General features: G+C 38.8%; 1 protein-coding gene across 2 annotated transcripts in view; it reads left to right on the plus strand.

Annotated features, from left to right (window-relative positions):
* The first annotated feature begins 3888 nt into the window (after positions 1 to 3888).
* LOC5568469 (proteoglycan 4) overlaps positions 3889 to 18274 on the plus strand; it is an 85172-nt gene continuing 70786 nt past the window's right edge. For both annotated transcript variants that reach the window (XM_021840305.1, XM_021840306.1), the window contains exon 1: positions 3889 to 4597. The gene's annotated coding sequence lies outside the window, so the exon portion shown is untranslated. The remainder of the gene's footprint in view (positions 4598 to 18274) is intronic.

Consider the following 18274-nt stretch of genomic DNA (forward strand, 5'->3'; position numbering starts at 1 on the left):
TGCTTCAGAGCTCAAGCATTTTTCTGTACATTTCCTTTGAGAACCTGAAGATTCCTATAAGGTTCTTGAGGTTTCATAACAGGATCCTGTAAATTTCAGTTGATTTCATAAGGTAGGTGTAACACATATATCAAGCTCAATGAAAAATTATTTCAAATAAAAATTAAATTCTACAGAATTACAAGTCACATTCATGCATCATCTCATCTTTATGTTTGCCCTTTTGATTGCAGTCAACCGTTAATTATAAAATGCTTTACTTTATCAGAAACATAAATTGAAAGAGCAATTCTAAACTTACCGAATTTTTCAAATTTTACGCTTAAGTCCAAAAGTTAAACTGATTTTAAATGTTCATTCAATTAAAAAAAAGTTAATGCCGTTTTGTAATACTCAGCGCTTTTGATTCGTAAATACGTCTTTATAAGAAAACACATTTTTTTTTCGTGTTCCTTCATAGTTTTAAGAAAATGTCTAGTTCTTGAATAAAGGTCACTTATGCGATTATTGGTTTTACAACGCCCTTTTATACAAAAATTAAATAAAGCTTCTAAATATAATTGAAGACGTTGAGGCGTAAAAACGCCACCAGAAAAACGTTTGCCAGATTTAACATTACGGGGCTATAGATTCATAGCATAGTATAACCCTTCGGAAAAATACTTCGAAGTGAACCTTTTTGAAGTCTCAAAGCCTTATGATTCCATAAAAATGATGTATTAACATTTTAATGATGTTTAAAAAACCAATAATTGAAAAATTGATTTTGAAATATGGGTTCCGATTTTGGCACGGTTCCGTTTTTGGCAACTGAAAATTTAAACTTTGTTGCCAAAAACGGAATCCCACTGTATAATGGTATTGAAAAAAAATCTTTAAAACAATTAAAAATACTTCATTGAGGTATTAAAAAGCTATTGAGGTCTGCTGGAGGTATTGAACTACAATTGAAAAATTTCATTTTTATATGAAAATCCATCAAGTATTATTTAGGTATTACAATACCTGATCTAGTTATCAGTTTGGTGTTCGTAGAATATGCTTGAGATATTATTTGAGGTATTTTACCTCTTATGCAGGGCTCATTCATACCTCATTCAGGTTGTAAGTATTGGAAATTATCTGGTATGGAATATCTCAATTTGGTATTCAGTAGTTATTTTCTTCTGCTCGGGTTGTTATTACTGAGCAAACGAATGGATTTACACTTTATTTCACAATGCTACGATGAAGAGAAGATCCTCCTCTGTCTCCCAGCAGTGACAGTTTTTATTTTGGTCCGTTTATCTGCTTAATAACAACGAGCTACACACTCAGTTACCAATGGTTTTTAGGGTGAAGATACGTAGAAGCCAAACCTCGAATTTCCAAAAGCACAAGTCTAGAGAAGCAGACAACCGGTAACTCACTGGTCACTTGCTGGTGGCGACCAACCAATAAAATGTTCGACGTAAAAGGTTGTCTGGTTCTCTAGATTTGTGCTCTTGAAAATCGAGGTTTGACTTCGATGCATCTTCACCTTAGGACGAGATCATAAATTATGCGAGAAATATTTCCTAATAACTTCTTACATCATTATGATCAATTTAGGTACGATTTTCAAAGGTTTTCGTGGAAAATAATTAAAATGATGCTTGAGACAGTTTTACGATTATGCGTATATCATAAGTCATTTATGCTTATTACAGCTCTTTTGACCAAGAACAACTTTAATTTTCATGCCAAGGTATTCAAATGGTTTGATCTTGCAGTTTGTCCCGTACCTCCATACGTTCCACGCAATGTGCGTTGGTACAACAACGCATATCCATAAACACTTTACACAAAATTTAAAAAAATGTTTTGGACCCCCCGACCGATTATTTTGGTTTTGGTCGCAAATGAAAGAGAAAAATCAAATTGTTTTTAGTTTGAAATTTCAGACTTACCTAATTTTTTGTAATGAAGTTGCTCCACAAAGACACCGTGAGAATGTGCATCTCGAGAAATCATGAGACAAAATTTCCGGGATTCGAGCAATTTCGTTTCCCGGGATATAGGTTTTGACGTCCACGGATTTCCGAAATTTATTTTAAATTGAATGAAAAAAGGTAAATGATTTCTACAAAATAGAAAGCATCATTAACCGAAGAGAAAAAACGGGTAACGTTATAGACTGATATATAGGGACTACACTGAGAAAGCCAATCTGAAAGAACGCCTAAATTTCAGTCGATAATTTTCAGTAATAACTTCTGGCATGATTAACTACAATACCTTCCAAAAATTTTAAACATTTCTTTTGTTCGGCAAAGTCTTTATGATGTCTGAAGCAAATTGTTTCAATATTATGCCTTGAATTTTTGCCATACTTTCATTTATATTAAAGATAAAAAAATCCCCAGCAAATCCGTAATGCGTCAAGAAGTGCTTTGATTTAGTTATTTTCCACTATAATTAACTTTTTATAGTACAATGTTCTTTTATCTTTGTATTTCTTTGTTAAAACAAAGCAGTTTTACGCGGAAAGATGCATTTTGAGCTTAAGAATGAAACATTAGACGAAAACGCTAGAGCCAGGAAAACAGTTTTAAAGACACGGACACCGTCTTCAGCCATTTAGCTGCACAGACTGTAAACTTAACACTAGACAACGGACAAGCATGCTCCAGTGGCACAACCGTGAAACATTCCTGGCGAAAAGTTTCAAAGGCTGAAGCGGGAATCGAACCCGCACCCCATGACACGATGCGATTAAATGCCTGACGACACTAACCGCACGGCCACGAGGCCCACCCTATGTCACCGTAGGAAAAAAGCACCAAATCGGTAAATTTAAGAGACACAAACAAATCTTTTTTGGCAAAGTTGCATGAAATTGAATGGTCTACAACTTTGCTGAATCATGCATAATATAATTTCTACAAATAAGAAAGTTAGTTACACAATGTCTATGTAAACGTGGACCACCCAATAACTCCAAACTAATACAAACAACTTTGTGTAAGACCGTTTTCGTCTAATGATTCGTTCTACAGCTCAAAATGCATCTTTCCACGTAAAACTGATTCCTGGACCACTGTGCATTGTATTGTTGGAATTTTATTTCTATTCCAAATTGTATACCTATAACAATATCCAGTTCTAGTTGTAAGCCAGCTTTTTTTTACAAAATGTGAAAATTTTGAGCTTATAAAACATAACTATTCTTCTATTTCTAGGCGGCCAATACCCTTAAAATGATCTTATTCGATCAGGCTTGAGCTGCTTTTTCAAAATGATAATTTTTAATATCCAAATTTGCCAGCTTAGAGGAAATATAAGAATATCCTATTTGGAGCCGGTTCCCATAAATAACCAAAAAATACCCAAGGACAAGCAGGTTCCATTGTCTAATATACTTCTGACATGGCGTCTGTAGTCGAAACTATTAAGAGCTGAGTTGGAGTCAAATTTATAATTTGTAATTGGTCATTTTTATCCGAATTGAACCAGTAGCCCACCAGAATAACTCTTAACCGGTGGACATTTCCGAAAAATCCAATGATGATTAAAAATCTAGACATCCAGACGATTACATTCGAACTGAAGCAAAGGCTATCCGTCAAGAGTTGCTGAAATGGCGGTAATTTGAACTTTTTTTCCATTGGCTGGGTGGATACGGGTTAACAACATGTTTAAAAATTGGATTTTTGACAGCTTCTCAGAAAACTGAACCTCTGTGCTGCAGCGCGCTTTGAATGGCAAGGCGACTCAGACTTACGCTGGCGTGCGCGCGCGCATTCGCATCCAGCTCCCGCTGCACATGCTGCTACTATACCTGTCTCGACTACTACGGTAACGGACCACACTGTTCGAAACCGCACCGCGCTTTGGTTAGGGGGCTTAAAGCCTTTCTTTTCGCCCAGCTGCAGATCCTATTCAGTCTCGAATCAGACGCGCTGCGAGACACATCCATCTCTCCCAGTTGGTGCATAGCCGTGGTGTTGTGGTGTCACTTTTGTCCAAGAAGTACCAAGAAGTGTGCTTTAAGTGATTTAATGGTGATCTGTGTAAGCGAAGTTTTCGGAACAAATTGCGACGAATTTCCGGATTATGTGTGAGGTTCAGTGAGTTCAGAAGAGAATTGTCCATGTTCTAAAAGAGTGCGTGCTAGAATGTGATGCAGAAGGCTGACTTGACTTGACCTTCCCAAATACGACTACGGATTCAGCTAGAAGAAAGCCACGCGACCCATGAAAAGTGAAAAAGCAAAACAAACCAAACGCAAAAGCCTCAAAGCCAGAAGAGAAGTCAAAACATGTCCAACTCGGTCCACTAGCAGCCGTTGGTAAAGGTTGTCCCAAGTGAACCATACTAGGAGTTTCCAGTGCAGTGATGTGAGAGCGCTTATTATCTGTGAGGAAAGTGTCGGGCATTGTAAAAGTTTAGAAGACACGAAACGGAGAAAACTCTCTGTCGCGCTTAAAAGAAAAGCTTTTATTGTAACCAAAACTACTGAAACCAGCAAACTTACCAAACGGGAAGCAAGTGCATTGCCCTTGAGTGGCTCGAACGCGCAGAGTTTTGAGCCAGAAGCTGAAAATTAGATTTTGTTTTATTGGAGCTATCAATTCAGGTGAGTAAAGCTAGAGCATCCACCGAGTGAGGATGATTGACAGGATTTCCGTTCATGCTTATCATCTTCCAAATTGGTGGATTCGATCATAGGTGAGCTTTGCCGCCTTTAACGGGCGATGATTGGGATTGAAGAATTTCGGACTATGATGATTTGTGGCCTATTACCTCACCTCTGTCTGGTATGGGTGTAGTCAGAGAAGGGCAGGGGGCATTACCCCCTTCTGGTTGATAGAAAAATCGGTGCGAGAATTAATCATTTTTATTAGTTTTGTTAAAATTAGCCTATCCGATAATTCATAAAGATTCGGCTTTATATTCCTCTTGATGGTGTTTCTTAGATCATTCAAAAAGATTCTTCATTAATCCTGAACACTCTAGGTGTCCATACTTAATCAGTTTTTCATCTCCTGGACTTTTCCCGGATGCCTAAAAAATAAAACGGATTACAAAAAGATCCAGCAACTTGAATACTCGTTCTTGATTCTTGATATTTTTCGTCATATTCAAAAGACTTGATCTACGTTATTCATTTATTTATTTATTTATTTATTTATTTATTTATGCCAACAGGTAAAATATTTACCCCAATGACTAGTTTAGCACGACATTAAAAGTAAAATAATAAAATTACGAACAGGAGAAAAAAAAATTAACACAAAATTCTACGGAAGTTACACTTATTTGCTACGCGGGACATATTGAAGTCAAAGACACGGTAACATTGATTGAAAACACGGCACATGCTACGCATAGGTTCATGCAATCCGTAGTTCGTCCTGGCTGGAGAAATGGTCAAAAACGAGTGCGAGCGTAGGTTGCGGCTGGGTATGTTGATATTCACCAGACTAAGCAGCGTTGGACAATCAATGTTGCCTTGCAGGAGGTCTCCAATAAAGCAGCACTTTGCAACATTGCGTCTATCTTCCAGTAAATCCAAATTTATCAGCTTGCAACGGCTCCTGTAGCTGGGTAAGTTGAGCGGATTGTTCCATCTGAGATGACGCAACGCAAAGCGGATGAATTTGCGCTGGATAGCCTCGATCCGTTGAATTTCGTTCTGATAGTAAGGCGACCAGACAGCAGAGGAATACTCCAGAATGGGTCGCACAATGGAGCAGTAAAGAGCTTTGAGGCAATATATGTCTTTAAATTTTTTTGCAAATCGGAACAAGAAACCCAGTTGCGACGAAGCTTTACTAACGACATATGCGACATGATCTTTAAATGTTAATTTGGAATCAATCAGGATACCCAAATCCTTGATTGTTGTTTCGCGCTGTAGCTGCACACCATTCAAATTATAGCCAAAATGATGGAGTGCATGTTTGCGGCCGAACGAGATTACTGAGCATTTAGTTACATTGAGTACCATACGATTAATGCGGCACCACTCAGCAAAAACTTCCAGTTCTTGTTGTAGGAAAAGGGCATCTTCGGCCTTCTTGATCGTATAGTAAAGCTTCAGGTCATCGGCATACGAGAGTTTTAAGCAATTTAGCACGAAATTAACATCGTTCATGTACAGCAAGAATAAAAATGGGCCGATATGGCTGCCTTGAGGAACGCCGGAACAAACAGAAAATGGTAGCGATACATGGTCTCCAATTTTGACGGACATGCTTCGATCGACCAGATAAGAATGGAGCCAACTAAGGATTTGAGTATCCATTCCAAGCTTGTCAAATTTTGCCAGTGCGATTTGATGGTTCATTTTGTCAAACGCAGCGGAAAGGTCAGTATATATAGCGTCAACCTGTTGGCCATCTTCTATCTGCCGAATTACGAACGAGGTGAATGACGCCAAATTAGTTGTAGTCGATCGTTTGGCCATAAATCCATGCTGTTGTGGCGAAATATAATGCGCGTAACTGTGAACCAGCTCGCGCAATACGATTAACTCAAACAGTTTCGAGGTGGCGCTGAGTGCAGCTATGCCACGATAATTTGAAACCAATCGCTTGCATCCTTTCTTAAAAACTGGAAAGACGTACGATTCTTTCCAGCAGTTCGGAAAAATACCAGTAGATAACGATAAGTTAAATATCGATGCTAAAGGTGAGGCTAGTGAATCCACGCAGCGTTTTAAAACAAGCGATGGGATTCCATCCGGCCCACTTCCGGTGGATGATTTCAATTTCTTTCCTGCTGATTTTACCATTCCATCGGTGACGTAGAACCGCTGAACGGAAATCGGAAGTTGAGGTACAATCCTGGTTGCTTCGTCTACTACACATGGGTCAACTAGTTCGTCTGTAAAAACGCTACTAAATTGAGTTCGGAACAAATCGGCAATACCCGCGGTAGAATCTGCTTCATGAATGATTGATGATTGAATTCATAAAATACTATGAGATCAAAATGGTTTGATAAAAGAGTTTTAAACAAAAATAAATGAACATTTTTTCTAAATATCTAAAAAAAATCGTCCACCTTCTAAAATTAAGAGAATTTTTCAAATGGTTTAGAACTATATAAACAACTTTCTGATTTGTGGATTTTTATTCAAATTGTATTTTCTTCGGAATAATGCGTTAGACCTGGCTTATGCCTGATTCCCGGAGAAATTCTTAATCTGGTAAAATTCTTGTTGTATTGAAGAAGATATCTTTTTCAACAAAAACAATATCAGGAAAAAAACATTTGATCGTTTTGGCCAAAATTTTTGGCATAGTTCCAAAAAAAGTAGCGTTCAAGCAATCCATCATAGATTTTGCCAATAATGTCGTCAAAAACATAACCAAAATTAGCCCAAGAATACCTAAAGAAACTTTCTATTCACCTCACCAAGACGAGAGTTTGTATGGATTTCTGCAGATAGGGACAATTTCATAGACCAAGAACTATTTAAACTTCTAGTCCAGACAAAGATTGGTATCATCAGAAACTCCAGAAATCCACCAAACGGAATTCCTAATAAATCTGCTCAGTATTTCATTTGATCTCCCAACAAATTTGCTTTATATGTTTTTGGCTTAGTTTTTTTCCAACCTCTACAAATCTACCAAAAACTTCAAGAAAAATCAATCAAACCTTGCCAGGAATCCCTAAGTACCTTCTAGACTTTTTTTTTTCAAAATCTCAGTGATGTTAAAAAGATCGATTTTGAATCTGTTCAATATCTTGCCGCCAGAAATCTACAAAGCATTTCACAAGAAATCAATAAAATTGTTGGACGAAACAACTCCCCAGAGAAGCAATGATTTTTTACAAGATTATGATAACAACAATACCAGAAACCCTCACCTATCTCTCTACCAGCACACCAAAATAAATTTTCTAGTTTCGTCCATAGTGCTTAAAATTGAAACACACTGGTATACTGATGTTTGAAATACATATTTTCCTATTGTGTTCTCCAAACCCCAGGGAATTTCCCATATTTTCCGGTCATTTGTAGTTCCTTGGGATTTTCCGCTTTTCTCGGAAGGATGGACACCGTGCCAACAATACCTTAAGGTTTATTTTTTGGTATGACTTAAAAATTCAATCCAGAAGTGCATGACTACTCCACAAAATAATCTAATGAATCCTGACACAACTTTTAGAAAAACACAAAGAATTGCTTCATGAATTGTTTCAAGAATTCTATAAAACAACATACTAGAAAGTATATAATTTCAATTATTCGTCTTAGATGCCACCTTTAGAGATTTTGCAACTTATTTTTAAACAAATTTCTTTATGAATTCCCTCTTGAGCTCGTTAAAAAATAACAGCCGAAATTCCTATTTAGTAATAATATATGTCAAGGATTGTCTTCTTTTTTTCCTTGTTAAATTCTTCCACAGTTTTCTTCAGATATTTCAGGTTCTGATAGTTTTTTTAGATTCTGCCATTAATAACCCAGTGGGAGCAGGTCGTTAGGCTGAATGCCTTTAGACTGAATGGATCGTTAGGCCGAAATAACCTTAACTACTATTTCAAATGGCTAACACAGTGTTTTTCTCTCTTTGATTCAAAGGCTATTCTTTCTTGTTATATTTCACAGCGGATAGTGTGGGCTTCTAGTTAATGCAAATTATCCTGATCTAACAACTAACAATCCATTCGACCTAAAAAATCATTCGGTGATTTCAAGGTAATGCTAATAATCCTTAGTTACCTATTCGACCTTACGATTCATTAGAACTTAGGCCATTTCTGGTCTAATAACCCTTTCGGCCCAATGACCCTTTCAGTCTAACGGTATTCAGCCTAATGGCCTTCGGTTTAACAACATTCGGTCCTACGGCATTCGGCTTAATGGGATAGAACCCTGAACTTTTTAGAGGATGCCATCAAAAAAATTTTCTCTTGAAATTTTCTCAGGAAATTATTGATGAAATACTATTTTCAAATCGGATAAAAAAATCTGTTTTCAAAGCCTCTGAAAACCCTTGCTTTTAGAGATTTCTTCAAAAGTTTTTTTTTTAAATTTTGATTGTTGAATGATTTTTACAGGATTCTTTTCACGTGTATTCGATAATAGTGTCCTAAGGCCCTGTCCCAATTTTAATAGCAAACGCTCGAGTTTAGGCCAGAAATTCATGTTTACTCAATTTTTAAATGAGTTTAGTTGATTTACGATCAAAAGCATTTTTCCTGATTTTGGAGATTTTGTCACACCACTTGCTTAAAACTCAAATTTTGGGTGTATTTTGTTTTCCGTGGCTCTTCCAAAATTTAAAATAGGAACAACTCGAGTGTTAAAAAGTTGAGCCCTTGTGGCGTTTTTGTTGACTAAGTGAACTTTAGTTTTAAATGATTCCAATTTGGACCGATTTTTTAAACTTAAGTTTAAATATGAATAGCCGTTATTTGATCAGGAAAATTTGCCAAAGTAGTGTCGAGAACACGCTATGTCGTGGTATTTAATAAGAACAAGCTTTTATCCAACATTTTAGGACCCCATTCGACCAATGGTTTCCTCAAACACGTTTCCAAACGTTGGTAGAAAATCCACAAGAAACGCCTTCAAAGCTTTTCCACAGAAAAAAAAAACTCCAAGAAATATACCAGTAATATGGAATAGGTAGTATTTAAATTTAAGATTTTTTACAATTTTTTCAACATTTTCACAGAGATTTTGGCAATATTCAAGCATTCTTTTGGTGAATCATTCAAAAATTTAACCAGAAGTACCTCTTCAGGTATTCCTCCAAGAGTGATATTTGAACTCCGACAGCAATCGAAGCAAACTTTATTTGAAACATCTCGTATATTTTTTTTAGAAGCAATCCTTTGATTTCTGTTAATTTTCAAACAAGAATTCTTTAGAAAATTTTTAGAATAACTCGAAGAAAAGATAGATAATGTTTAGAAAAAAAACATGGAAAACATCTGGAATTGATTCCTGAAAAAAACGTTCGAAGTATCTCTGAAACAATCTCTCGAGAATGTGGAAGGGGTTTAAGAGAAAGTGTTTGAAGGTAGATGATTCAGAGTTGATGTGCATTTGTTGAAAACTTAGAGAAGTAATTATAAAAATCCTGAAAAAGTTGTTTCTATACTCATTTGAGTAGTTTCTTGAGGAATCTTTGCAAATCATCTAAATATGAAACTCATGCTCATTTTCAAAGCAATGCAGTTGACGGAACATTTATTTTCGAGATTTCTTATAGAAACTTGAAGCCTTACGTAATCCGTGGCGTGTACAACAAGTAACTCAGGATTATCTCGGGAGCACTCGAGAATCTAACTGGCCAGGGCAATATTACAGGTCAGTTGGATCACAACTAATCGGATCCTCAATTTTTTTTAAATAGAAATGTTCCGAGCCGTAAAATGAGCTCATGATTCAGCCAGCCTACACATTCAAGCAACACACGTTTTTGACGGTTTAGGGAAAACATGTCGAAAGACAAAACGTCGAATTTCAAAACGATGAATCCCAAAACGTCGAAAGTAGTCAATGTTGAACAGCGATTTGAAAATATTTTTTTAACATCGTGTTTGATTCAATATGCTTAGAATATCTATTGGATCATAGTTAATTCATTCCTTCGAAAGTAAATCATTCTACCAATATCTTTTTTATTTGAAACTCTCTCTTTTCGACGTTTTTTTTCTCATTTTGTCTTTCGACTTTTTGTCACCTACCCGTTTTGGACTTGACTTTGCTTACTGTGAAAAAATAGGGTGGATATTCTACATTTGTTTCATATGTATTTTGAAATGTATTGCAAAAAATGTGTGTAGGATATGTATATTTCAATACATGACATTTTAGAGTTAAGCGAAACCATCTTGACTAGGAAACCGTAGTAAATTCAAACCTTGGAAAAGGTCACGAACGTACCGAAACGTCGGGAAAAATGAAAACAAAAACTAGCGTTTTCGATTCCCTAAAGACTGCTTAGCCAACATTGTTACAATAACATAAACCCAGTCGAGGTCATTCTTCTTCTTGGCATTACGTACTCACAGGGACAGAGCCTTTATCTCAGCTCATTGTTCTTATGAGCACTTCCACAGTTAATTACTGAAAGCTTTTCCTTACCAAACTTGTCATTTTCACATTCGAATATCGTGTAGCAGGTACGATGATATTCTATGCACAGGAAAGTCAAGGAAATTTCCTTTACGAAAACATCCTGGACCGACCTGGAATTGAACCCAGACACCTTCAGAATTGCTTTACTTTTTAGCCGCGGACTTTAACCACTTGGCTAAGGAAGGCCCCGCCAAAAATTCATCCAAGGGCTCCATCCCATTATCCCGAACGCCACTACCCCGAATGCCCAGACAACCTAAAGTCGCATATCAGTATACGAACAAAGTCGCTTATTTGTACAAACTACATCACTCCCGCACTACTTGGTGGATGAAATCGTTTGATCGATGTGTTTCCTCGCATAAAACGCTATTTTATGAGTTCATATGTACAGTCCATTCCGTCCCGTATACTTGTACAAAGTAAGTCGGATCAATCCGTAGCAGCTGCCAAATAAATGTTGTTATGATGAATTAAGTCGCATAAGAGTCCTGACTAATTCGCAAGAAAATCTACACACTCGCATTGCATGTTATGTTTCATCATATAAAATATGCACGTATATCGCCTCCACTTTTGTACGTATAAGGCCTTTTCGCGACATCTTATACGTGAAACTTTGCTCATATAAGCATCGCATAACGCAAAAGGTGATTTGGTTAAACGTACATTCTGGTTGTCTGGGTGGGTCGCTACCCCGAAAGCCATTATCCCGAATGGGTCATTGACCCGAACGCCACTACCCCGAATGACCCATTAACCCAAATAGTTTGAGATACAGTTCAATTTCTTGTTTTGCGACCGAAAATGTGTCTCTAATGAAAACTGGTAATTAATGGCACGTAAAATTCGTCGGTAAAATGTTCATCATATATTTTCCCTTCTTTTATAGGTCAGCTACTCTTTCGAAATATCTTGTTGGCAACTACCTTCTTCTCATTATTTCTGAGAGCCTGTTTATCAGCTCAGTGGGCACTTTCGCAGTTCAAGGGTTCATTCACAAATTTCATGACGCCAAAAATTGCCATTTTTGACACCTACCCATCCCCTCGAACCATATTTTGTACGTAAATTTCACAGATTATGTATGGCTTGTAACATTTTGAGGACAACCTACAACATTTTTTGCTCTCTTCAGCGTTAAGAAATTTGTGAATGGGCTTCTAATAAAATAAGCTTTTTATTGACTGAGAGCCTCCTTTGACAATTTACCATTCTTGTATACGTGCCTCTATGCCCAGGAACGCCAAGGAAATGTTCAATGCCCATAACCCTCAATATGGTCTTGCTGAACAGCTGCGTGATCTCCGGTATTTTAGCTTCTTGGTGGTTTTCATATTTCAATTTGATTTTAAACAAATATTTTCAAAACAAAAGCATCACGTTGTTACTGTGATCATTCACGTCATAGCTGCAAACATTTCACCAGAAATTTGCCCTTCTTTCTTAAATAGGCTGTTCTTTCAAGTTTTCGTTGGATAAGCTAGTCACTAATGTTTCCATATAGAACAGCTTTTTTTTAAAAGCAATATATCCTGAAGGCATTCACTAAAGTGAATCCTACTACAATTCTAATCAGAAATTTCCCTTCCTTTTACCTACTTGTATTAAAACAGCTCATCACTTTTCTGCCATCATCATTTCTTCATTGCTTCGAAAAAAAAAATGTGGTTATCTCATCGAAATTCAAATTAATGATCCCACAAACCAACGAAAGTTTTTATCAGAGGCCACCGTTTTTCTAACATGTACAAGTGTATTAACGTTTCCTTGCTATAGTGGAATGGTTACCTATTAGACTGGGTCCATAGAACAACACTTGCAGCGACTGTCTCAGGGTGATCTTTCATTACCATCGTTTACGAAACAAAGTCTTCAATAAGATCTTAATGCTAGTAGACCTACACCTACAAAAATGAGTAAAGGAAGTGGGTACCGACGTCCAAAAAAAGACTTTACTACATTCTAAGTTTGTGCATATTATAGTTATCCCTTTCATAATAAATTTATCCTTCTTTTCGAAATAGGCTGTTCTTCAGAGCATTACAATGTGGCTGTAAGAATCTCACCAATATTAGAGGACAAATCCAAACAAAACTTAATATGTAAAATTTTTTTGTTGAAAAACTAGCTGCTTTTTTTCTTCTAACATTTGAAAGATACATCGTTGAACCAAACTCGTGAAATACTCATAAGGAATCGTACAATTATCTCCCTGCTCACTAACTAGAGTAATTCTCAAAATGTTACGCATTCGGGGTAATGGCTTTCGGGGTAATGGCGTTCGGGGTAGTGTCATAGAGTTCATCCTTCTTCTTCTTCTTTCTGGCGTTACGTCCCAACTGGGACAAAGCCTGCTTCTCAGATTAGTGTTCTTGTGAGCACTTCCACAGTTTTTAACTGAGAGCTTTCTTTTCCGATTGATGGTCATGCTGAATAGCTGCGCGTTTACCGCTACGGCTATCTGGGCCCCTCGTCCAGAATTATGAATAATGATCGTTTTTGAGTGAAATTCGAGAATCCCCCATTATGGAAATCCTGACTACACCCATGCCGTCTGGCAATTTATTACGTGACGATGATGATCTGATAGTGAGAAGGTCGAATGAATGCAGCCTCCACCCATAGTAATGATCAACGAGCCATAAAAGCTGGTAGAAAGTGAAACCAGGAAGAGCACCGCTTGCTTTCGATTCTACAGACCAGAACCAACAGAAGAACGCCTGCCTAGTCGCCACCGCACATGGAAGTGAATGTGCGTTCTAATCTGCGCCCGGTAAATTAATGGACTAAGTAGAATGCTGCGATGAAAAGTGAGCGCACACTCATGGCGGTTCGATCGTCGTAAGGTGGGAACGTATGAATAAGCAATAATAAATCATTAATTATTGATTCAACGAGCGCACACCTATTCGTTGTATACTAGCAATAAAGACGGAATAATAATTACCCACGTCGTCTAGTGCTTGTTGAACTTGTTAAATTTTGCAAAATTATGAGTCACTCGACAAGTTCGTCGCATTGGATCGTAGGTACACGACCTTGAACTCTTTGTAAGCTTCAAAAATGTTCAAACCGGACTTTTTTGATGGAGCGTGTAACACTCTACACTCGATTCTGTTTTTGCACGGGAGATGCGTATCGTGCAAACAAAGTATTCAGTTCAAAATTTAAAAAAACCGTGCAACCCATGAAGGAAATTGTGTGAATAATTTCCTATACGGAAAACGACAATCACTTGTAAGATGATTTGGAACAAGGGCAATTTCGCCACAATTTATTATTCACGGGATTTTATTTCCAGTAAACCTAATATTCATAAACGGTAAGCTTGGGCTTGAGCTTGATTGGCCGCCCGTGGATGCTACTCCAGTATCGCCAGATCAGCTGCACTTACACAAGGAACCAACCGAATGACTGCTTGGGACTAACAGGCATCCTCAGTGTATAAGTGCTGGTGATCTGCTATTTTTAGACGACAATGGTGCCTGCCACGTCAGAATGCAGACCAATGTGGGGAAGGGGAAGGAATTGATGATGCATTCAACTGGCTCCCCACTTAGACCGTATATACCACTGCATCTACGCCAGTTCATGCGGGAGTGTATGGATTGGGGGAAAGGCATGGCAGAGAGGTTTGCTTTTGTGGTTAACCAGACTGCTTATGAATCAGGCGTAAGGAAAGGCATGCGCGTGGAAGAATGGAAGCGTTAGGGAAACGGTTTCTTGTCCGTCTCTGGTTCTAGCGTTTGCTATGAACGAATAGTTTGAGTGTGATAGATTTAGAATGGAAGATAGAAGCAATTGAGAGATATACAACTACAAAGTACGAGGAAAGGGACGGGCCTGGGATTGAACCCATGACCTTCTGCTTATGAAGCAGAAGCGGTAGCCATCAGACCACCAACCCCGTCTTACTAATATTCATAAACGGTAAGAGTAAAAAAGTGCTTCTTGCTTAAGAAACTATGTATGTAAACTTCGAGTGCCTTAATATTTTTAAAGAACGCTTTAGACATCGCTATGAAGTTCATCCTTTGGAAATGGCCTGATTTTGATTAAAGGGTCTCACTTTTTTCTGTTGACACCACACAAGACACATACGCCATTATTGGTTGAACAACAGTTGTGTAAATCCATTCCATATTGGGGTTTCAAGTATCAAGTTTCGAAAAGATCACCGGCGCTATCAGAAGTCTATGAAATTCAAGTTATAATATTTAAAAAAAATCACTGACTGGCAAAACATTAGGAAGGCCCTACGATCTACGCATCAAACCGCCATAGAATAAGCGAGTTTTTGCAAATCGTGCTGTGATTTACATAAACAACACATTGCGTTGAGTAGATTACACACACTGTTCGTTACAAATGCTGCAACAGCTTTTAACATAGCTTCTATTTTGCCAACAGCGCAGCTTGTTTCTTTTTTGTGTTATCCCCATGACAAACCAATGACTCGGTAGATTTTTACACCGCAAGCGTTGCTACATAATCTGCATACGCATCGTGCTGTTAACCACGCCAGGAATGCAAACATCAATAGGGCCTTGATCCAGATTGTACCGTGCAAGTTTTGACCGTGAATTGTTGATATGGCTCCAGTCCTCCCCAGTCAGCGAATCGGTCAATCAACGATCCGTTTTAAATTCAGCTCATCTATCGCCCATTTTCTTCGCTGGCGGTTAAGTCCGCTTCGCATACGCAAATAACCGTTCGAAGTCGTCGTCGGAATCTGTTAGCATAGGATATGGCACGGATTGCAGCAGAAGCGCCTCGCTCGAAATGCATCTTATTACGTATTACCGCGCGGCACTCGATTGATGGTGATATGGTACAGTGCCAAAGCTAATCGCACTCGCGGCGCACCCATTTGTATGAGCCGCTGAGCGTTGCAATTTTTTTTCTATATTAACCTTAATTCGATCATAATTGAAATTTTCACAGATCGAATTTTCGACATTACATCATGAGAGCCGTCAAATGCAGGGAACTTCACAATTGGCGGCGGGGTTTTCTGCTTTCTTCCACGGTGTCTTTGTACAATACATCAATGGAACAGAAACCGTAGCAATGTGCGCTCAGTTATTCAAACAAAAGGGTTTTCATGTTTCGCCTCCCCGCGGTTTGCTTGGCTGGAGACACACGCAGAGCCGCTTCTGGGGTCGTCTACATTTGGTTTTCATTCACTATGCCCCGGGCTTCTTCCATTAATTGATAGTTTTCATTGCTGCGAAGTAGTGGAGCGGAAGAATGTGCTTAACGCTTCAATAATTTTCGGCAACGTCTTGCTCGATGCCTTTCCCGGGTTGTTCCACGACCATTGACTGTTTTGCAACATTAGAGGCTATCAATCGATACCGGACGGAACAAACGATTGTCACTGATCAGTGATTGCTAGCAATTCAACTTTCAATGTTCGAACAACAATCATTACACCGCCATAATTCCGTAATCCGACAACACCCGGAACTCTATAACATCGAAACGATGTCTTCTTCTGCGGCTTCGAGTTACCTTCCTGTGGTCGTAAATAACCGAGAGCGGGATGTTATCTGTCACCATGCGTGGGCCCTAAGCTGAGACCATAACAGCCCTCCAACAGACGCACATTCACACGGCTCACGACTCATAAATTAAGGTAATTACTCATTTTTCATCGCCCGGCAGGCGTCAAATCGGTGGGGGGTTGACATCGCTGAGATCTTCTGTTCATAAGGTCGTTTACGGAGTCTTCACGTAGTCATGTGCGTAGCTAGGTTTTTGGGGGCAGCGAAATGTCCAGCAATTTTGTGTTTGGATCACTTTCCCGGTCGCAATAATTACGGATCTTACAAATTTCGTAGTTTGGGTAAATTTGTAGTGATAATTTCTGAGTAAAGGACTCGACTAGGGATCCAGATTGCCGAAGCGATAAACGCGCAGCTATTTAACTAAACCAAGCTTAGGGTGGTGAGTTCGAATCCCACCAGTCAAGGATCTTTTTGTAATGGACATTTCTTTGACTTCCCAGAGCATAGAGTTTTTTCGTGCTTGCCACACGATATACGAATGCAAAAATGGTCAATGAAATTTCAACCCAATAACGCAGAATTAAGATAATTACATTATTTTGGATGGCTCACGTCCTTCAAGACACACCTGCGCTACAATTTTACGTCAACTAACTCGATCCATGGCTGTTAACCTCCAGTTTCTCGATCGCCCCTCACTTCCAAGATCCTCTTGGTCAAACCACCTAGCTCGTAGCGATCCCCTTCGTCTTGTACCGGCCGAATTTGAGTTGAACATCATTTTTTGATTGGGATTGCATTCTCACAACGTGTACCGCCCATTGTACCCTTCCAGCTTTAACGAGTTTCTGGATACTGGGTTCACCGTAGAGTTGCGCAAGCTCGTGGTTCATTCTTCTCCTTCATACGCCGTTCTCACACACTTCGCCGAAGATCTTCCTAAGCACATGTCGTTCAGAATTCCTAGCGCTTGCAGGTCCTTTTCGAGCATTGTGCACGTCTCATGCCCGTAGAGGACTACCGGTCTTATCAGTCTTATCTTGTTAATGGTATACTTAGTACGGAAGTGAAGTTTACCAGACCGCAAGATCTTGTGGAGTCCGTAGTAAGCACGTCTTCCGGCAATGACACGTCTTCGAATTTCTCTGCTGCAGTTTTTATCCGACGTTATCAATGATCCGAGGTAGACAAATTCGTCCACCACCTCGAACTCATCCCCGTCGATCATCACGCGTCTGCCAATGCGAGCTCTATCGCGCTCTGTTTCTCCAACCAGCAGATATTTCGTCTTCGACGAATTTACCTTCAATCCAACCCCATCCGCTTCACGTTTCAGCCTGGTATACTGTTCAGAAACCACTTGGAACGTTCTTCCGACAATGTCCACGAGGTCAGCAAAACAGATGAACTGATTGGATTTATTGAAGATCGTGCCGCGCATGCTGAAGTCCTCCCTCTTCTTAACACCTTCTAGCGCAATATTGAACAGGAGTCAGGAAAGATCATTGCCTTGTTGAAGTCCTTAGCGTGTTTCAAATGGGTTTGATAACGCACCCGATATCTTCACACATCACTGTACACTTTCCATCGTTGCCTTGATCTAGTCAGTTTCCCGGGAAAACCATTCTCGTCCATAATCTTCCATAGCTCTTCGCGGTCGATGGTTTCATAGGCCGCTTTAAAATCGATG

This window comes from Aedes aegypti, chromosome 2 (genome assembly GCF_002204515.2).
Source record: "Aedes aegypti strain LVP_AGWG chromosome 2, AaegL5.0 Primary Assembly, whole genome shotgun sequence".
NCBI classification, from domain to species: domain Eukaryota; kingdom Metazoa; phylum Arthropoda; class Insecta; order Diptera; family Culicidae; genus Aedes; species Aedes aegypti.